The sequence below is a fragment of the Ranitomeya variabilis genome, chromosome 2 (assembly GCF_051348905.1).
Source record: "Ranitomeya variabilis isolate aRanVar5 chromosome 2, aRanVar5.hap1, whole genome shotgun sequence".
In the NCBI taxonomy this organism is placed as follows: domain Eukaryota; kingdom Metazoa; phylum Chordata; class Amphibia; order Anura; family Dendrobatidae; genus Ranitomeya; species Ranitomeya variabilis.
In genome coordinates, this window is record NC_135233.1 from 123,410,534 (window position 1) to 123,428,009 (window position 17,476).

The 17,476-nt window shown below is 49.1% G+C and overlaps 30 non-coding genes across 30 annotated transcripts; all 30 read right to left on the reverse strand.

Annotated features, from left to right (window-relative positions):
- Nucleotides 1–252: 252 nt before the first annotated feature.
- LOC143810291 (U5 spliceosomal RNA) lies at nucleotides 253–368 on the reverse strand. The gene has a single exon (XR_013222750.1). It is a non-coding gene; the product is annotated as a U5 spliceosomal RNA (small nuclear RNA).
- Nucleotides 369–678: 310 nt separating this feature from the next.
- Nucleotides 679–794, reverse strand: LOC143811286 (U5 spliceosomal RNA). The gene has a single exon (XR_013223572.1). It is a non-coding gene; the product is annotated as a U5 spliceosomal RNA (small nuclear RNA).
- Nucleotides 795–1,104: 310 nt separating this feature from the next.
- On the reverse strand, nucleotides 1,105–1,220 carry LOC143810627 (U5 spliceosomal RNA). Its single transcript, XR_013223073.1, has one exon. It is a non-coding gene; the product is annotated as a U5 spliceosomal RNA (small nuclear RNA).
- A 309-nt stretch (nucleotides 1,221–1,529) lies between these two features.
- Nucleotides 1,530–1,645, reverse strand: LOC143811110 (U5 spliceosomal RNA). Its single transcript, XR_013223399.1, has one exon. It is a non-coding gene; the product is annotated as a U5 spliceosomal RNA (small nuclear RNA).
- A 310-nt stretch (nucleotides 1,646–1,955) lies between these two features.
- LOC143811192 (U5 spliceosomal RNA) lies at nucleotides 1,956–2,071 on the reverse strand. The gene has a single exon (XR_013223479.1). It is a non-coding gene; the product is annotated as a U5 spliceosomal RNA (small nuclear RNA).
- A 310-nt stretch (nucleotides 2,072–2,381) lies between these two features.
- LOC143811111 (U5 spliceosomal RNA) lies at nucleotides 2,382–2,497 on the reverse strand. Its single transcript, XR_013223400.1, has one exon. It is a non-coding gene; the product is annotated as a U5 spliceosomal RNA (small nuclear RNA).
- A 310-nt stretch (nucleotides 2,498–2,807) lies between these two features.
- On the reverse strand, nucleotides 2,808–2,923 carry LOC143811112 (U5 spliceosomal RNA). Its single transcript, XR_013223401.1, has one exon. It is a non-coding gene; the product is annotated as a U5 spliceosomal RNA (small nuclear RNA).
- A 310-nt stretch (nucleotides 2,924–3,233) lies between these two features.
- Nucleotides 3,234–3,349, reverse strand: LOC143810558 (U5 spliceosomal RNA). Its single transcript, XR_013223009.1, has one exon. It is a non-coding gene; the product is annotated as a U5 spliceosomal RNA (small nuclear RNA).
- A 309-nt stretch (nucleotides 3,350–3,658) lies between these two features.
- Nucleotides 3,659–3,774, reverse strand: LOC143811113 (U5 spliceosomal RNA). Its single transcript, XR_013223402.1, has one exon. It is a non-coding gene; the product is annotated as a U5 spliceosomal RNA (small nuclear RNA).
- Nucleotides 3,775–4,084: 310 nt separating this feature from the next.
- On the reverse strand, nucleotides 4,085–4,200 carry LOC143811114 (U5 spliceosomal RNA). The gene has a single exon (XR_013223403.1). It is a non-coding gene; the product is annotated as a U5 spliceosomal RNA (small nuclear RNA).
- A 310-nt stretch (nucleotides 4,201–4,510) lies between these two features.
- LOC143810446 (U5 spliceosomal RNA) lies at nucleotides 4,511–4,626 on the reverse strand. Its single transcript, XR_013222901.1, has one exon. It is a non-coding gene; the product is annotated as a U5 spliceosomal RNA (small nuclear RNA).
- A 310-nt stretch (nucleotides 4,627–4,936) lies between these two features.
- Nucleotides 4,937–5,052, reverse strand: LOC143810319 (U5 spliceosomal RNA). The gene has a single exon (XR_013222777.1). It is a non-coding gene; the product is annotated as a U5 spliceosomal RNA (small nuclear RNA).
- A 310-nt stretch (nucleotides 5,053–5,362) lies between these two features.
- Nucleotides 5,363–5,478, reverse strand: LOC143810385 (U5 spliceosomal RNA). Its single transcript, XR_013222841.1, has one exon. It is a non-coding gene; the product is annotated as a U5 spliceosomal RNA (small nuclear RNA).
- Nucleotides 5,479–5,787: 309 nt separating this feature from the next.
- On the reverse strand, nucleotides 5,788–5,903 carry LOC143811115 (U5 spliceosomal RNA). The gene has a single exon (XR_013223404.1). It is a non-coding gene; the product is annotated as a U5 spliceosomal RNA (small nuclear RNA).
- Nucleotides 5,904–6,213: 310 nt separating this feature from the next.
- Nucleotides 6,214–6,329, reverse strand: LOC143811193 (U5 spliceosomal RNA). The gene has a single exon (XR_013223480.1). It is a non-coding gene; the product is annotated as a U5 spliceosomal RNA (small nuclear RNA).
- A 310-nt stretch (nucleotides 6,330–6,639) lies between these two features.
- On the reverse strand, nucleotides 6,640–6,755 carry LOC143810643 (U5 spliceosomal RNA). Its single transcript, XR_013223087.1, has one exon. It is a non-coding gene; the product is annotated as a U5 spliceosomal RNA (small nuclear RNA).
- Nucleotides 6,756–7,065: 310 nt separating this feature from the next.
- LOC143810628 (U5 spliceosomal RNA) lies at nucleotides 7,066–7,181 on the reverse strand. The gene has a single exon (XR_013223074.1). It is a non-coding gene; the product is annotated as a U5 spliceosomal RNA (small nuclear RNA).
- Nucleotides 7,182–7,490: 309 nt separating this feature from the next.
- On the reverse strand, nucleotides 7,491–7,606 carry LOC143811116 (U5 spliceosomal RNA). The gene has a single exon (XR_013223405.1). It is a non-coding gene; the product is annotated as a U5 spliceosomal RNA (small nuclear RNA).
- Nucleotides 7,607–7,916: 310 nt separating this feature from the next.
- LOC143810321 (U5 spliceosomal RNA) lies at nucleotides 7,917–8,032 on the reverse strand. Its single transcript, XR_013222779.1, has one exon. It is a non-coding gene; the product is annotated as a U5 spliceosomal RNA (small nuclear RNA).
- A 310-nt stretch (nucleotides 8,033–8,342) lies between these two features.
- LOC143810559 (U5 spliceosomal RNA) lies at nucleotides 8,343–8,458 on the reverse strand. Its single transcript, XR_013223010.1, has one exon. It is a non-coding gene; the product is annotated as a U5 spliceosomal RNA (small nuclear RNA).
- Nucleotides 8,459–8,767: 309 nt separating this feature from the next.
- On the reverse strand, nucleotides 8,768–8,883 carry LOC143811117 (U5 spliceosomal RNA). Its single transcript, XR_013223406.1, has one exon. It is a non-coding gene; the product is annotated as a U5 spliceosomal RNA (small nuclear RNA).
- Nucleotides 8,884–9,193: 310 nt separating this feature from the next.
- Nucleotides 9,194–9,309, reverse strand: LOC143811194 (U5 spliceosomal RNA). The gene has a single exon (XR_013223481.1). It is a non-coding gene; the product is annotated as a U5 spliceosomal RNA (small nuclear RNA).
- Nucleotides 9,310–9,619: 310 nt separating this feature from the next.
- On the reverse strand, nucleotides 9,620–9,735 carry LOC143811226 (U5 spliceosomal RNA). The gene has a single exon (XR_013223512.1). It is a non-coding gene; the product is annotated as a U5 spliceosomal RNA (small nuclear RNA).
- Nucleotides 9,736–10,045: 310 nt separating this feature from the next.
- LOC143811118 (U5 spliceosomal RNA) lies at nucleotides 10,046–10,161 on the reverse strand. The gene has a single exon (XR_013223407.1). It is a non-coding gene; the product is annotated as a U5 spliceosomal RNA (small nuclear RNA).
- A 310-nt stretch (nucleotides 10,162–10,471) lies between these two features.
- LOC143811119 (U5 spliceosomal RNA) lies at nucleotides 10,472–10,587 on the reverse strand. Its single transcript, XR_013223408.1, has one exon. It is a non-coding gene; the product is annotated as a U5 spliceosomal RNA (small nuclear RNA).
- A 310-nt stretch (nucleotides 10,588–10,897) lies between these two features.
- Nucleotides 10,898–11,013, reverse strand: LOC143810560 (U5 spliceosomal RNA). Its single transcript, XR_013223011.1, has one exon. It is a non-coding gene; the product is annotated as a U5 spliceosomal RNA (small nuclear RNA).
- A 309-nt stretch (nucleotides 11,014–11,322) lies between these two features.
- LOC143811120 (U5 spliceosomal RNA) lies at nucleotides 11,323–11,438 on the reverse strand. The gene has a single exon (XR_013223409.1). It is a non-coding gene; the product is annotated as a U5 spliceosomal RNA (small nuclear RNA).
- Nucleotides 11,439–11,748: 310 nt separating this feature from the next.
- Nucleotides 11,749–11,864, reverse strand: LOC143811121 (U5 spliceosomal RNA). Its single transcript, XR_013223410.1, has one exon. It is a non-coding gene; the product is annotated as a U5 spliceosomal RNA (small nuclear RNA).
- Nucleotides 11,865–12,174: 310 nt separating this feature from the next.
- Nucleotides 12,175–12,290, reverse strand: LOC143810447 (U5 spliceosomal RNA). The gene has a single exon (XR_013222902.1). It is a non-coding gene; the product is annotated as a U5 spliceosomal RNA (small nuclear RNA).
- A 310-nt stretch (nucleotides 12,291–12,600) lies between these two features.
- LOC143810320 (U5 spliceosomal RNA) lies at nucleotides 12,601–12,716 on the reverse strand. The gene has a single exon (XR_013222778.1). It is a non-coding gene; the product is annotated as a U5 spliceosomal RNA (small nuclear RNA).
- Between the last annotated feature and the right edge of the window lie 4,760 nt (nucleotides 12,717–17,476).

Below are 17,476 nucleotides of genomic sequence, written 5' to 3' on the forward strand. Positions count from 1 at the left end.
GGAGAGCACCTAGAAGTGGGTGCGTGGTTTGGTGATGGAAAAACAAAAACGGCAACAGCCCATCGTCCGCAGGCTGCTCTGTTCTCAGCTCTATGCTGCTGACAGATCATCACCTGTTCCGCTGCCCGGAAGAAGGCCATCCATGGCTACAATATGCAAATGAAGGCCTCTTCCCAGCAACCCCAGGGTTCAGTCTCCCACCGAAACCCCACCCACCCATTCCTTTATTCTGTTGTTGAACCCAATTAAGGAAGCACCAGCAAGCTGGAGCATGCAAAAATTGCCACAAAACTCAGTTTTGCTCCTCTCCACGGAAATCTTTAGTAAAAGGCGAAAGATTTTTTTGTTCTGAAGAGAAGCCAGAGTATACTGGGAAAGGGCCTCCTCCCGACCTACCACCATGGCAGCAGCCCTCACTTGGCCTAGGGAGAGCACCTAGAAGTGGGTGCGTGGTTTGGTGATGGAAAAACAAAAACGGCAACAGCCCATCGTCCGCAGGCTGCTCTGTTCTCAGCTCTATGCTGCTGACAGAGCATCACCTGTTCCGCTGCCCGGAAGAAGGCCATCCATGGCTTCAATATGCAAATGAGGGCCTCTTCCCAGCAACCCCAGGGTTCAGTCTCCCACCAAAACCCCACCCACCCATTCCTTTATTCTGTTGTTGAACCCAATTAACGAAGCCCCAGCAAGCTGGAGCATGCAAAAATTGCCACAAAACTCAGTTTTGCTCCTCTCCACGGAAATCTTTAGTAAAAGGCGAAAGATTTTTACATTCTGAAGAGAAGCCAGAGTATACTGGGCAAGGGCCTCCTCCCGACCTACCACCATGGCAGCAGCCCTCACTTGGCCCAGGGAGAGCACCTAGAAGTGGGTGCGTGGTTTGGTGATGGAAAAACAAAAACGGCAACAGCCCATCGTCCGCAGGCTGCTCTGTTCTCAGCTCTATGCTGCTGACAGAGCATCACCAGTTCCGCTGCCCGGAAGAAGGCCATCCATGGCTACAATATGCAAATAAGGGCCTCTTCCCAGCAGCCCCAGGGTTCAGTCTCCCACCGAAACCCCACCCACCCATTCCTTTATTCTGTTGTTGAACCCAATTAAGGAAACCCCAGCAAGCTGGAGCATGCAAAAATTGCCACAAAACTCAGTTTTGCTCCTCTCCACGGATATCTTTAGTAAAAGGCGAAAGATTTTTACGTTCTGAAGTGAAGCCAGAGCATACTGGGCAAGGGCCTCCTCCCGACCTACCACCATGGCAGCAGCCCTCACTTGGCCCAGGGAGAGCACCTAGAAGTGGGTGCGTGGTTTGGTGATGGAAAAACAAAAACGGCAACAGCCCATCGTCCGCAGGCTGCTCTGTTCTCAGCTCTATGTGCTGACAGAGCATCACCTGTTCCGCTGCCCGGAAGAAGGCCATCCATGGCTACAATATGCAAATGAGGGCCTCTTCCCAGCAACCCCAGGGTTCAGTCTCCCACCGAAACCCCACCCACCCATTCCTTTATTCTGTTGTTGAACCCAGTTAAGGAAGCCCCAGCAAGCTGGAGCATGCAAAAATTGCCACAAAACTCAGTTTTGCTCCTCTCCACGGAAATCTTTAGTAAAAGGCGAAAGATTTTTACGTTCTGAAGAGAAGCCAGAGTATACTGGGCAAGGGCCTCCTCCCGACCTACCACCATGGCAGCAGCCCTCACTTGGCCCAGGGAGAGCACCTAGAAGTGGGTGCGTGGTTTGGTGATGGAAAAACAAAAACGGCAACAGCCCATCGTCCGCAGGCTGCTCTGTTCTCAGCTCTATGCTGCTGACAGAGCATCACCTGTTCCGCTGCCCGGAAGAAGGCCATCCATGGCTACAATATGCAAATGAGGGCCTCTTCCCAGCAACCCCAGGGTTCAGTCTCCCACCGAAACCCCACCCACCCATTCCTTTATTCTGTTGTTGAACCCAATTAAGGAAGCCCCAGGAAGCTGGAGCATGCAAAAATTGCCACAAAACTCAGTTTTGCTCCTCTCCACGGAAATCTTTAGTAAAAGGCGAAAGATTTTTACGTTCTGAAGAGAAGCCAGAGTATACTGGGCAAGGGCCTCCTCCCGACCTACCACCATGGCAGCAGCCCTCACTTGGCCCAGGGAGAGCACCTAGAAGTGGGTGCGTGGTTTGGTGATGGAAAGACAAAAACGGCAACAGCCCATCGTCCGCAGGCTGCTCTGTTCTCAGCTCTATGCTGCTGACAGAGCATCACCTGTTCCGCTGCCCGGAAGAAGGCCATCCATGGCTACAATATGCAAATGAGGGCCTCTTCCCAGCAACCACAGGGTTCAGTCTCCCACCGAAACCCCACCCACCCATTCCTTTATTCTGTTGTTGAACCCAATTAAGGAAGCCCCAGCAAGCTGGAGCATGCAAAAATTGCCACAAAACTCAGTTTTGCTCCTCTCCACGGAAATCTTTAGTAAAAGGCGAAAGATTTTTACGTTCTGAAGAGAAGCCAGAGTATACTGGGCAAGGGCCTCCTCCCGACCTACCACCATGGCAGCAGCCTTCACTTGGCCCAGGGAGAGCACCTAGAAGTGGGTGCGTGGTTTGGTGATGGAAAAACAGAAACGGCAACAGCCCATCGTCCGCAGGCTGCTCTGTTCTCAGCTCTATGCTGCTGACAGAGCATCACCTGTTCCGCTGCCCGGAAGAAGGCCATCCATGGCTTCACTATGCAAATGAGGGCCTCTTCCCAGCAACCCCAGGGTTCAGTCTCCCACCAAAACCCCACCCACCCATTCCTTTATTCTGTTGTTGAACCCAATTAAGGAAGCCCCAGCAAGCTGGAGCATGCAAAAATTGCCACAAAACTCAGTTTTGCTCCTCTCCACGGAAATCTTTAGTAAAAGGCGAAAGATTTTTACGTTCTGAAGAGAAGCCAGAGTATACTGGGCAAGGGCCTCCTCCCGACCTACCACCATGGCAGCAGCCCTCACTTGGCCCAGGGAGAGCACCTAGAAGTGGGTGCGTGGTTTGGTGATGGAAAAACAAAAACGGCAACAGCCCATCGTCCGCAGGCTGCTCTGTTCTCAGCTCTATGCTGCTGACAGAGCATCACCTGTTCCGCTGCCCGGAAGAAGGCCATCCATGGCTACAATATGCAAATAAGGGCCTCTTCCCAGCAACCCCAGGGTTCAGTCTCCCACCGAAACCCCACCCACCCATTCCTTTATTCTGTTGTTGAACCCAATTAAGGAAACCCCAGCAAGCTGGAGCATGCAAAAATTGCCACAAAACTCAGTTTTGCTCCTCTCCACGGATATCTTTAGTAAAAGGCGAAAGATTTTTACGTTCTGAAGTGAAGCCAGAGTATACTGGGCAAGGGCCTCCTCCCGACCTACCACCATGGCAGCAGCCCTCACTTGGCCCAGGGAGAGCACCTAGAAGTGGGTGCGTGGTTTGGTGATGGAAAAACAAAAACGGCAACAGCCCATCGTCCGCAGGCTGCTCTGTTCTCAGCTCTATGTGCTGACAGAACATCACCTGTTCCGCTGCCCGGAAGAAGGCCATCCATGGCTACAATATGCAAATGAGGGCCTCTTCCCAGCAACCCCAGGGTTCAGTCTCCCACCGAAACCCCACCCACCCATTCCTTTATTCTGTTGTTGAACCCAGTTAAGGAAGCCCCAGCAAGCTGGAGCATGCAAAAATTGCCACAAAACTCAGTTTTGCTCCTCTCCACGGAAATCTTTAGTAAAAGGCGAAAGATTTTTACGTTCTGAAGAGAAGCCAGAGTATCCTGGGCAAGGGCCTCCTCCCGACCTACCACCATGGCAGCAGCCCTCACTTGGCCCAGGGAGAGCACCTAGAAGTGGGTGCGTGGTTTGGTGATGGAAAAACAAAAACGGCAACAGCCCATCGTCCGCAGGCTGCTCTGTTCTCAGCTCTATGCTGCTGACAGAGCATCACCTGTTCCGCTGCCCGGAAAAAGGCCATCCATGGCTACAATATGCAAATGAGGGCCTCTTCCCAGCAACCACAGGGTTCAGTCTCCCACCGAAACCCCACCCACCCATTCCTTTATTCTGTTGTTGAACCCAATTAAGGAAGCCCCAGCAAGCTGGAGCATGCAAAAATTGCCACAAAACTCAGTTTTGCTCCTCTCCACGGAAATCTTTAGTAAAAGGCGAAAGATTTTTACGTTCTGAAGAGAAGCCAGAGTATACTGGGCAAGGGCCTCCTCCCGACCTACCACCATGGCAGAAGCCTTCACTTGGCCCAGGGAGAGCACCTAGAAGTGGGTGCGTGGTTTGGTGATGGAAAAACAGAAACGGCAACAGCCCATCGTCCGCAGGCTGCTCTGTTCTCAGCTCTATGCTGCTGACAGAGCATCACCTGTTCCGCTGCCCGGAAGAAGGCCATCCATGGCTTCAATATGCAAATGAGGGCCTCTTCCCAGCAACCCCAGGGTTCAGTCTCCCACCAAAACCCCACCCACCCATTCCTTTATTCTGTTGTTGAACCCAATTAAGGAAGCCCCAGCAAGCTGGAGCATGCAAAAATTGCCACAAAACTCAGTTTTGCTCCTCTCCACGGAAATCTTTAGCAAAAGGCGAAAGATTTTTACGTTCTGAAAAGAAGCCAGAGTATACTGGGCAAGGGCCTCCTCCCGACCTACCGCCATGGCAGCAGCCCTCACTTGGCCCAGGGAGAGCACCTAGAAGTGGGTGCGTGGTTTGGTGATGGAAAAACAAAAACGGCAACAGCCCATGGTCCGCAGGCTGCTCTGTTCTCAGCTCTATGCTGCTGACAGAGCATCACCTGTTCCGCTGCCCGGAAGAAGGCCATCCATGGCTACAATATGCAAATGAGGGTCTCTTCCCAGCAACCCCAGGGTTCAGTCTCCCACCGAAACCCCACCCACCCATTCCTTTATTCTGTTGTTGAACCCAATTAAGGAAGCCCCAGGAAGCTGGAGCATGCAAAAATTGCCACAAAACTCAGTTTTGCTCCTCTCCACGGAAATCTTTAGTAAAAGGCGAAAGATTTTTACGTTCTGAAGAGAATCCAGAGTATACTGGGCAAGGGCCTCCTCCCGACCTACCACCATGGCAGCAGCCCTCACTTGGCCCAGGGAGAGCACCTAGAAGTGGGTGCGTGGTTTGGTGATGGAAAAACAAAAACGGCAACAGCCCATCGTCCGCAGGCTGCTCTGTTCTCAGCTCTATGCTGCTGACAGAGCATCACCTGTTCCGCTGCCCGGAAGAAGGCCATCCATGGCTACAATATGCAAATGAGGGCCTCTTCCCAGCAACCACAGGGTTCAGTCTCCCACCGAAACCCCACCCACCCATTCCTTTATTCTGTTGTTGAACCCAATTAAGGAAGCCCCAGGAAGCTGGAGCATGCAAAAATTGCCACAAAACTCAGTTTTGCTCCTCTCCACGGAAATCTTTAGTAAAAGACGAAAGATTTTTACGTTCTGAAGAGAAGCCAGAGTATACTGGGCAAGGGCCTCCTCCCGACCTACCACCATGGCAGCAGCCCTCACTTGGCCCAGGGAGAGCACCTAGAAGTGGGTGCGTGGTTTGGTGATGGAAAAACAAAAACGGCAACAGCCCATCGTCCGCAGGCTGCTCTGTTCTCAGCTCTATGTGCTGACAGAGCATCACCTGTTCCGCTGCCCGGAAGAAGGCCATCCATGGCTACAATATGCAAATGAGGGCCTCTTCCCAGCAACCCCAGGGTTCAGTCTCCCACCGAAACCCCACCCACCCATTCCTTTATTCTGTTGTTGAACCCAGTTAAGGAAGCCCCAGCAAGCTGGAGCATGCAAAAATTGCCACAAAACTCAGTTTTGCTCCTCTCCACGGAAATCTTTAGTAAAAGGCGAAAGATTTTTACGTTCTGAAGAGAAGCCAGAGTATACTGGGCAAGGGCCTCCTCCCGACCTACCACCATGGCAGCAGCCCTCACTTGGCCCAGGGAGAGCACCTAGAAGTGGGTGCGTGGTTTGGTGATGGAAAAACAAAAACGGCAACAGCCCATCGTCCGCAGGCTGCTCTGTTCTCAGCTCTATGCTGCTGACAGAGCATCACCTGTTCCGCTGCCCGGAAGAAGGCCATCCATGGCTACAATATGCAAATGAGGGCCTCTTCCCAGCAACCCCAGGGTTCAGTCTCCCACCGAAACCCCACCCACCCATTCCTTTATTCTGTTGTTGAACCCAATTAAGGAAGCCCCAGGAAGCTGGAGCATGCAAAAATTGCCACAAAACTCAGTTTTGCTCCTCTCCACGGAAATCTTTAGTAAAAGGCGAAAGATTTTTACGTTCTGAAGAGAAGCCAGAGTATACTGGGCAAGGGCCTCCTCCCGACCTACCACCATGGCAGCAGCCCTCACTTGGCCCAGGGAGAGCACCTAGAAGTGGGTGCGTGGTTTGGTGATGGAAAAACAAAAACGGCAACAGCCCATCGTCCGCAGGCTGCTCTGTTCTCAGCTCTATGCTGCTGACAGAGCATCACCTGTTCCGCTGCCCGGAAGAAGGCCATCCATGGCTACAATATGCAAATAAGGGCCTCTTCCCAGCAACCCCAGGGTTCAGTCTCCCACCGAAACCCCACCCACCCATTCCTTTATTCTGTTGTTGAACCCAATTAAGGAAACCCCAGCAAGCTGGAGCATGCAAAAATTGCCACAAAACTCAGTTTTGCTCCTCTCCACGGATATCTTTAGTAAAAGGCGAAAGATTTTTACGTTCTGAAGTGAAGCCAGAGAATACTGGGCAAGGGCCTCCTCCCGACCTACCACCATGGCAGCAGCCCTCACTTGGCCCAGGGAGAGCACCTAGAAGTGGGTGCGTGGTTTGGTGATGGAAAAACAAAAACGGCAACAGCCCATCGTCCGCAGGCTGCTCTGTTCTCAGCTCTATGCTGCTGACAGAGCATCACCTGTTCCGCTGCCCGGAAGAAGGCCATCCATGGCTACAATATGCAAATAAGGGCCTCTTCCCAGCAACCCCAGGGTTCAGTCTCCCACCGAAACCCCACCCACCCATTCCTTTATTCTGTTGTTGAACCCAATTAAGGAAACCCCAGCAAGCTGGAGCATGCAAAAATTGCCACAAAACTCAGTTTTGCTCCTCTCCACGGATATCTTTAGTAAAAGGCGAAAGATTTTTACGTTCTGAAGTGAAGCCAGAGCATACTGGGCAAGGGCCTCCTCCCGACCTACCACCATGGCAGCAGCCCTCACTTGGCCCAGGGAGAGCACCTAGAAGTGGGTGCGTGGTTTGGTGATGGAAAAACAAAAACGGCAACAGCCCATCGTCCGCAGGCTGCTCTGTTCTCAGCTCTATGTGCTGACAGAGCATCACCTGTTCCGCTGCCCGGAAGAAGGCCATCCATGGCTACAATATGCAAATGAGGGCCTCTTCCCAGCAACCCCAGGGTTCAGTCTCCCACCGAAACCCCACCCACCCATTCCTTTATTCTGTTGTTGAACCCAGTTAAGGAAGCCCCAGCAAGCTGGAGCATGCAAAAATTGCCACAAAACTCAGTTTTGCTCCTCTCCACGGAAATCTTTAGTAAAAGGCGAAAGATTTTTACGTTCTGAAGAGAAGCCAGAGTATACTGGGCAAGGGCCTCCTCCCGACCTACCACCATGGCAGCAGCCCTCACTTGGCCCAGGGAGAGCACCTAGAAGTGGGTGCGTGGTTTGGTGATGGAAAAACAAAAACGGCAACAGCCCATCGTCCGCAGGCTGCTCTGTTCTCAGCTCTATGCTGCTGACAGATCATCACCTGTTCCGCTGCCCGGAAGAAGGCCATCCATGGCTACAATATGCAAATGAAGGCCTCTTCCCAGCAACCCCAGGGTTCAGTCTCCCACCGAAACCCCACCCACCCATTCCTTTATTCTGTTGTTGAACCCAATTAACGAAGCCCCAGCAAGCTGGAGCATGCAAAAATTGCCACAAAACTCAGTTTTGCTCCTCTCCACGGAAATCTTTAGTAAAAGGCGAAAGATTTTTACATTCTGAAGAGAAGCCGGAGTATACTGGGCAAGGGCCTCCTCCCGACCTACCACCATGGCAGCAGCCCTCACTTGGCCCAGGGAGAGCACCTAGAAGTGGGTGCGTGGTTTGGTGATGGAAAAACAAAAACGGCAACAGCCCATCGTCCGCAGGCTGCTCTGTTCTCAGCTCTATGCTGCTGACAGAGCATCACCAGTTCCGCTGCCCGGAAGAAGGCCATCCATGGCTACAATATGCAAATAAGGGCCTCTTCCCAGCAGCCCCAGGGTTCAGTCTCCCACCGAAACCCCACCCACCCATTCCTTTATTCTGTTGTTGAACCCAATTAAGGAAACCCCAGCAAGCTGGAGCATGCAAAAATTGCCACAAAACTCAGTTTTGCTCCTCTCCACGGATATCTTTAGTAAAAGGCGAAAGATTTTTACGTTCTGAAGTGAAGCCAGAGTATACTGGGCAAGGGCCTCCTCCCGACCTACCACCATGGCAGCAGCCCTCACTTGGCCCAGGGAGAGCACCTAGAAGTGGGTGCGTGGTTTGGTGATGGAAAAACAAAAACGGCAACAGCCCATCGTCCGCAGGCTGCTCTGTTCTCAGCTCTATGTGCTGACAGAGCATCACCTGTTCCGCTGCCCGGAAGAAGGCCATCCATGGCTACAATATGCAAATGAGGGCCTCTTCCCAGCAACCCCAGGGTTCAGTCTCCCACCGAAACCCCACCCACCCATTCCTTTATTCTGTTGTTGAACCCAGTTAAGGAAGCCCCAGCAAGCTGGAGCATGCAAAAATTGCCACAAAACTCAGTTTTGCTCCTCTCCACGGAAATCTTTAGTAAAAGGCGAAAGATTTTTACGTTCTGAAGAGAAGCCAGAGTATACTGGGCAAGGGCCTCCTCCCGACCTACCACCATGGCAGCAGCCCTCACTTGGCCCAGGGAGAGCACCTAGAAGTGGGTGCGTGGTTTGGTGATGGAAAAACAAAAACGGCAACAGCCCATCGTCCGCAGGCTGCTCTGTTCTCAGCTCTATGCTGCTGACAGAGCATCACCTGTTCCGCTGCCCGGAAGAAGGCCATCCATGGCTACAATATGCAAATGAGGGCCTCTTCCCAGCAACCCCAGGGTTCAGTCTCCCACCGAAACCCCACCCACCCATTCCTTTATTCTGTTGTTGAACCCAATTAAGGAAGCCCCAGGAAGCTGGAGCATGCAAAAATTGCCACAAAACTCAGTTTTGCTCCTCTCCACGGAAATCTTTAGTAAAAGGCGAAAGATTTTTACGTTCTGAAGAGAAGCCAGAGTATACTGGGCAAGGGCCTCCTCCCGACCTACCACCATGGCAGCAGCCCTCACTTGGCCCAGGGAGAGCACCTAGAAGTGGGTGCGTGGTTTGGTGATGGAAAAACAAAAACGGCAACAGCCCATCGTCCGCAGGCTGCTCTGTTCTCAGCTCTATGCTGCTGACAGAGCATCACCTGTTCCGCTGCCCGGAAGAAGGCCATCCATGGCTACAATATGCAAATGAGGGCCTCTTCCCAGCAACCACAGGGTTCAGTCTCCCACCGAAACCCCACCCACCCATTCCTTTATTCTGTTGTTGAACCCAATTAAGGAAGCCCCAGGAAGCTGGAGCATGCAAAAATTGCCACAAAACTCAGTTTTGCTCCTCTCCACGGAAATCTTTAGTAAAAGGCGAAAGATTTTTACGTTCTGAAGAGAAGCCAGAGTGTACTGGGCAAGGGCCTCCTCCCGACCTACCACCATGGCAGCAGCCCTCACTTGGCCCAGGGAGAGCACCTAGAAGTGGGTGCGTGGTTTGGTGATGGAAAGACAAAAACGGCAACAGCCCATCGTCCGCAGGCTGCTCTGTTCTCAGCTCTATGCTGCTGACAGAGCATCACCTGTTCCGCTGCCCGGAAGAAGGCCATCCATGGCTACAATATGCAAATGAGGGCCTCTTCCCAGCAACCACAGGGTTCAGTCTCCCACCGAAACCCCACCCACCCATTCCTTTATTCTGTTGTTGAACCCAATTAAGGAAGCCCCAGCAAGCTGGAGCATGCAAAAATTGCCACAAAACTCAGTTTTGCTCCTCTCCACGGAAATCTTTAGTAAAAGGCGAAAGATTTTTACGTTCTGAAGAGAAGCCAGAGTATACTGGGCAAGGGCCTCCTCCCGACCTACCACCATGGCAGCAGCCTTCACTTGGCCCAGGGAGAGCACCTAGAAGTGGGTGCGTGGTTTGGTGATGGAAAAACAGAAACGGCAACAGCCCATCGTCCGCAGGCTGCTCTGTTCTCAGCTCTATGCTGCTGACAGAGCATCACCTGTTCCGCTGCCCGGAAGAAGGCCATCCATGGCTTCACTATGCAAATGAGGGCCTCTTCCCAGCAACCCCAGGGTTCAGTCTCCCACCAAAACCCCACCCACCCATTCCTTTATTCTGTTGTTGAACCCAATTAAGGAAGCCCCAGCAAGCTGGAGCATGCAAAAATTGCCACAAAACTCAGTTTTGCTCCTCTCCACGGAAATCTTTAGTAAAAGGCGAAAGATTTTTACGTTCTGAAGAGAAGCCAGAGTATACTGGGCAAGGGCCTCCTCCCGACCTACCACCATGGCAGCAGCCCTCACTTGGCCCAGGGAGAGCACCTAGAAGTGGGTGCGTGGTTTGGTGATGGAAAAACAAAAACGGCAACAGCCCATCGTCCGCAGGCTGCTCTGTTCTCAGCTCTATGCTGCTGACAGAGCATCACCTGTTCCGCTGCCCGGAAGAAGGCCATCCATGGCTACAATATGCAAATAAGGGCCTCTTCCCAGCAACCCCAGGGTTCAGTCTCCCACCGAAACCCCACCCACCCATTCCTTTATTCTGTTGTTGAACCCAATTAAGGAAACCCCAGCAAGCTGGAGCATGCAAAAATTGCCACAAAACTCAGTTTTGCTCCTCTCCACGGATATCTTTAGTAAAAGGCGAAAGATTTTTACGTTCTGAAGTGAAGCCAGAGTATACTGGGCAAGGGCCTCCTCCCGACCTACCACCATGGCAGCAGCCCTCACTTGGCCCAGGGAGAGCACCTAGAAGTGGGTGCGTGGTTTGGTGATGGAAAAACAAAAACGGCAACAGCCCATCGTCCGCAGGCTGCTCTGTTCTCAGCTCTATGTGCTGACAGAACATCACCTGTTCCGCTGCCCGGAAGAAGGCCATCCATGGCTACAATATGCAAATGAGGGCCTCTTCCCAGCAACCCCAGGGTTCAGTCTCCCACCGAAACCCCACCCACCCATTCCTTTATTCTGTTGTTGAACCCAGTTAAGGAAGCCCCAGCAAGCTGGAGCATGCAAAAATTGCCACAAAACTCAGTTTTGCTCCTCTCCACGGAAATCTTTAGTAAAAGGCGAAAGATTTTTACGTTCTGAAGAGAAGCCAGAGTATACTGGGCAAGGGCCTCCTCCCGACCTACCACCATGGCAGCAGCCCTCACTTGGCCCAGGGAGAGCACCTAGAAGTGGGTGCGTGGTTTGGTGATGGAAAAACAAAAACGGCAACAGCCCATCGTCCGCAGGCTGCTCTGTTCTCAGCTCTATGCTGCTGACAGAGCATCACCTGTTCCGCTGCCCGGAAAAAGGCCATCCATGGCTACAATATGCAAATGAGGGCCTCTTCCCAGCAACCACAGGGTTCAGTCTCCCACCGAAACCCCACCCACCCATTCCTTTATTCTGTTGTTGAACCCAATTAAGGAAGCCCCAGCAAGCTGGAGCATGCAAAAATTGCCACAAAACTCAGTTTTGCTCCTCTCCACGGAAATCTTTAGTAAAAGGCGAAAGATTTTTACGTTCTGAAGAGAAGCCAGAGTATACTGGGCAAGGGCCTCCTCCCGACCTACCACCATGGCAGAAGCCTTCACTTGGCCCAGGGAGAGCACCTAGAAGTGGGTGCGTGGTTTGGTGATGGAAAAACAGAAACGGCAACAGCCCATCGTCCGCAGGCTGCTCTGTTCTCAGCTCTATGCTGCTGACAGAGCATCACCTGTTCCGCTGCCCGGAAGAAGGCCATCCATGGCTTCAATATGCAAATGAGGGCCTCTTCCCAGCAACCCCAGGGTTCAGTCTCCCACCAAAACCCCACCCACCCATTCCTTTATTCTGTTGTTGAACCCAATTAAGGAAGCCCCAGCAAGCTGGAGCATGCAAAAATTGCCACAAAACTCAGTTTTGCTCCTCTCCACGGAAATCTTTAGCAAAAGGCGAAAGATTTTTACGTTCTGAAAAGAAGCCAGAGTATACTGGGCAAGGGCCTCCTCCCGACCTACCGCCATGGCAGCAGCCCTCACTTGGCCCAGGGAGAGCACCTAGAAGTGGGTGCGTGGTTTGGTGATGGAAAAACAAAAACGGCAACAGCCCATGGTCCGCAGGCTGCTCTGTTCTCAGCTCTATGCTGCTGACAGAGCATCACCTGTTCCGCTGCCCGGAAGAAGGCCATCCATGGCTACAATATGCAAATGAGGGTCTCTTCCCAGCAACCCCAGGGTTCAGTCTCCCACCGAAACCCCACCCACCCATTCCTTTATTCTGTTGTTGAACCCAATTAAGGAAGCCCCAGGAAGCTGGAGCATGCAAAAATTGCCACAAAACTCAGTTTTGCTCCTCTCCACGGAAATCTTTAGTAAAAGGCGAAAGATTTTTACGTTCTGAAGAGAATCCAGAGTATACTGGGCAAGGGCCTCCTCCCGACCTACCACCATGGCAGCAGCCCTCACTTGGCCCAGGGAGAGCACCTAGAAGTGGGTGCGTGGTTTGGTGATGGAAAAACAAAAACGGCAACAGCCCATCGTCCGCAGGCTGCTCTGTTCTCAGCTCTATGCTGCTGACAGAGCATCACCTGTTCCGCTGCCCGGAAGAAGGCCATCCATGGCTACTAGGGTTGAGCGAAACGGGTCGATCATTTTCAAAAGTCGCCGACTTTTGGCTAAGTCGGCGTCTCATGAAACCCGATCCGACCCCTGTGCTTGTCGGCCATGCGGTACGCGACTTTCGCGCCAAAGTCGCGTTTCAATGACGCGAAAAGCGCCATTTCTCAGCCAATGAAGGTGAACGCAGAGTGTGGGCAGCGTGATGACATAGATCCTGGTCCCCACCATCTTAGAGAAGGGCATTGCAGTGATTGGCTTGCTGTCTGCGGCGTCACAGGGGCTATAAAGGGGCGTTCCCGCCGACCGCCATCTTACTGCTGCTGATCTGAGCTTAGGGACAGGTTGCTGCCGCTTCATCAGAAGCAGGGAGAGCGTTAGGCAGGGTCCACTAACCACCAAACCGCTTGTGCTGCAGCGATTTCCACTGTCCAACACCACCTTCGGTGTGCAGGGACTGTGGAAGCTATTTATTTATTTTTTTCCCCTCAGCGCTGTAGCTCATTGGGCTGCCCTAGAAGGCTCCGTGATAGCTGTATTGCTGTGTGTACGCCACTGTGGAAACCAACTGCTTTTTTCAAAGCACATATCCTCTTGTTCCTTCCTTTCTGCACAGCTATCTTTTTTGTTTGTCCACACTTTTTATTTAATTTGTGCATCAGTCCACTCCTATTGCTGCCTGCCATACCTGGCTTACATTACTGCAGGGAGATAGTAATTGTAGGACAGTTTTTTTTTTTTTTTTGTTTTTTTTTTGTGGGAGATTAAGATTGGCATTTCTGCTACAGTGCCATCCCTGTGTGTGCCATCTCTCACTGAGTGGGCCATAGAAAGCCTATTTATTTTTTCCGTGATTTGTGTTCTAAAATCTACCTCAACACAGAAACACTACATCAATCAGTGGGAGAAAAATATTGGCCTCAGTCAGGGCTTGTGTGCCACTGCTGTGTGTGCGCTATCTCTCATTCAGTGGGCTATAGCAAGCCTATATTTTTTTTTTTTTTTTTTTTTTAATATTATTTGGTTTCAAAAGTCTCCCTGAAAAAAAAAAAAAACCTAAAAAAACAGTGGGAGAGTAATATTGCCCTTTCAGCTTGTGTGCCAGTCTTGACTCCTGGGTGTGCCACCTCTCTCCCTCTCATTCAGTGGGCCATAGAAAGCCTATTTATTTTTTTTTTTAAATATTATTGGGTTTCTAAAGTCTCCCTGAAAAAAACAAAAAATACATAAAAAAACAGTGGGAGAGTAATATTGCCCTTTCAGCTTGTGTGCCAGTCTTGACTCCTGGGTGTGCCACCTCTCTCCCTTTCATTCAGTGGGCCATAGAAAGCCTATTTTTTTTTTTTTTTTAATATTATTTGGTTTCTAATTCTCCCTGAAAAAAAAAAAAAAACCTAAAAAAACAGTGGGAGAGTAATATTGCCCTTTCAGCTTGTGTGCCAGTCTTGACTCCTGGGTGTGCCACCTCTCTCCCTCTCATTCAGTGGGCCATAGAAAGCCTATTTATTTTTTTTTTTAAATATTATTGGGTTTCTAAAGTCTCCCTGAAAAAACAAAAAATACATAAAAAAACAGTGGGAGAGTAATATTGCCCTTTCAGCTTGTGTGCCAGTCTTGACTCCTGGGTGTGCCACCTCTCTCCCTCTCATTCAGTGGGCCATAGAAAGCCTATTTATTTTTTTTTTTAAATATTATTGGGTTTCTAAAGTCTCCCTGAAAAAACAAAAAAAAACCTAAAAAAACAGTGGGAGAGTAATATTGCCCTTTCAGCTTGTGTGCCAGTCTTGACTCCTGGGTGTGCCACCTCTCTCCCTCTCATTCAGTGGGCCATAGAAAGCCTATTTATTTTTTTTTTTTAAATATTATTGGGTTTCTAAAGTCTCCCTGAAAAAAACAAAAAATACATAAAAAAACAGTGGGAGAGTAATATTGCCCTTTCAGCTTGTGTGCCAGTCTTGACTCCTGGGTGTGCCACCTCTCTCCCTTTCATTCAGTGGGCCATAGAAAGCCTATTTTTTTTTTTTTTTTAATATTATTTGGTTTCTAATTCTCCCTGAAAAAAAAAAAAAAACCTAAAAAAACAGTGGGAGAGTAATATTGCCCTTTCAGCTTGTGTGCCAGTCTTGACTCCTGGGTGTGCCACCTCTCTCCCTCTCATTCAGTGGGCCATAGAAAGCCTATTTATTTTTTTTTTTAAATATTATTGGGTTTCTAAAGTCTCCCTGAAAAAACAAAAAATACATAAAAAAACAGTGGGAGAGTAATATTGCCCTTTCAGCTTGTGTGCCAGTCTTGACTCCTGGGTGTGCCACCTCTCTCCCTCTCATTCAGTGGGCCATAGAAAGCCTATTTATTTTTTTTTTAAAATATTATTGGGTTTCTAAAGTCTCCCTGAAAAAACAAAAAAAACCTAAAAAAACAGTGGGAGAGTAATATTGCCCTTTCAGCTTGTGTGCCAGTCTTGACTCCTGGGTGTGCCACCTCTCTCCCTCTCATTCAGTGGGCCATAGAAAGCCTATTTTTTTTTTTTTTAATATTATTTGGTTTCTAATTCTCCCTGAAAAAAAAAAAAAAACCTAAAAAAACAGTGGGAGAGTAATATTGCCCTTTCAGCTTGTGTGCCAGTCTTGACTCCTGGGTGTGCCACCTCTCTCCCTCTCATTCAGTGGGCCATAGAAAGCCTATTTATTTTTTTTTTTAAATATTATTGGGTTTCTAAAGTCTCCCTGAAAAAACAAAAAAAACCTAAAAAAACAGTGGGAGAGTAATATTGCCCTTTCAGCTTGTGTGCCAGTCTTGACTCCTGGGTGTGCCACCTCTCTCCCTCTCATTCAGTGGGCCATAGAAAGCCTATTTATTTTTTTTTTTAAATATTATTGGGTTTCTAAAGTCTCCCTGAAAAAACAAAAAATACATAAAAAAACAGTGGGAGAGTAATATTGCCCTTTCAGCTTGTGTGCCAGTCTTGACTCCTGGGTGTGCCACCTCTCTCCCTTTCATTCAGTGGGCCATAGAAAGCCTATTTTTTTTTTTTTTTTAATATTATTTGGTTTCTAATTCTCCCTGAAAAAAAAAAAAAAACCTAAAAAAACAGTGGGAGAGTAATATTGCCCTTTCAGCTTGTGTGCCAGTCTTGACTCCTGGGTGTGCCACCTCTCTCCCTCTCATTCAGTGGGCCATAGAAAGCCTATTTATTTTTTTTTTAAAATATTATTGGGTTTCTAAAGTCTCCCTGAAAAAACAAAAAATACATAAAAAAACAGTGGGAGAGTAATATTGCCCTTTCAGCTTGTGTGCCAGTCTTGACTCCTGGGTGTGCCACCTCTCTCCCTTTCATTCAGTGGGCCATAGAAAGCCTATTTATTTTTTCCGTGATTTGTGTTCTAAATTCTACCTCAACACAAAAACACTACATCAATCAGTGGGAGAAAAATATTGGCCTCAGTCAGGGCTTGTGTGCCACTGCTGTGTGTGCTATCTCTCATTCAGTGGGCTATAGCAAGCCTATTTTTTTTTTTTTTTTTTTTTTTTTAATATTATTTGGTTTCTAAAGTCTCCCTGAAAAAAAAAAAAAACCTAAAAAAACAGTGGGAGAGTAATATTGCCCTTTCAGCTTGTGTGCCAGTCTTGACTCCTGGGTGTGCCACCTCTCTCCCTCTCATTCAGTGGGCCATAGAAAGCCTATTTATTTTTTTTTTTAAATATTATTGGGTTTCTAAAGTCTCCCTGAAAAAACAAAAAATACATAAAAAAACAGTGGGAGAGTAATATTGCCCTTTCAGCTTGTGTGCCAGTCTTGACTCCTGGGTGTGCCACCTCTCTCCCTTTCATTCAGTGGGCCATAGAAAGCCTATTTTTTTTTTTTTTAATATTATTTGGTTTCTAATTCTCCCTGAAAAAAAAAAAAAAACCTAAAAAAACAGTGGGAGAGTAATATTGCCCTTTCAGCTTGTGTGCCAGTCTTGACTCCTGGGTGTGCCACCTCTCTCCCTCTCATTCAGTGGGCCATAGAAAGCCTATTTATTTTTTTTTTTAAATATTATTGGGTTTCTAAAGTCTCCCTGAAAAAACAAAAAATACATAAAAAAACAGTGGGAGAGTAATATTGCCCTTTCAGCTTGTGTGCCAGTCTTGACTCCTGGGTGTGCCACCTCTCTCCCTTTCATTCAGTGGGCCATAGAAAGCCTATTTTTTTTTTTTTTTTAATATTATTTGGTTTCTAATTCTCCCTGAAAAAAAAAAAAAACCTAAAAAAACAGTGGGAGAGTAATATTGCCCTTTCAGCTTGTGTGCCAGTCTTGACTCCTGGGTGTGTCACCTCTCTCCCTCTCATTCAGTGGGCCATAGAAAGCCTATTTATTTTTTTTTTTAAATATTATTGGGTTTCTAAAGTCTCCCTGAAAAAACAAAAAATACATAAAAAAACAGTGGGAGAGTAATATTGCCCTTTCAGCTTGTGTGCCAGTCTTGACTCCTGGGTGTGCCACCTCTCTCCCTCTCATTCAGTGGGCCATAGAAAGCCTTTTTTTTTTTTGGTTTTTTTAATATTATTTGGTTTCTA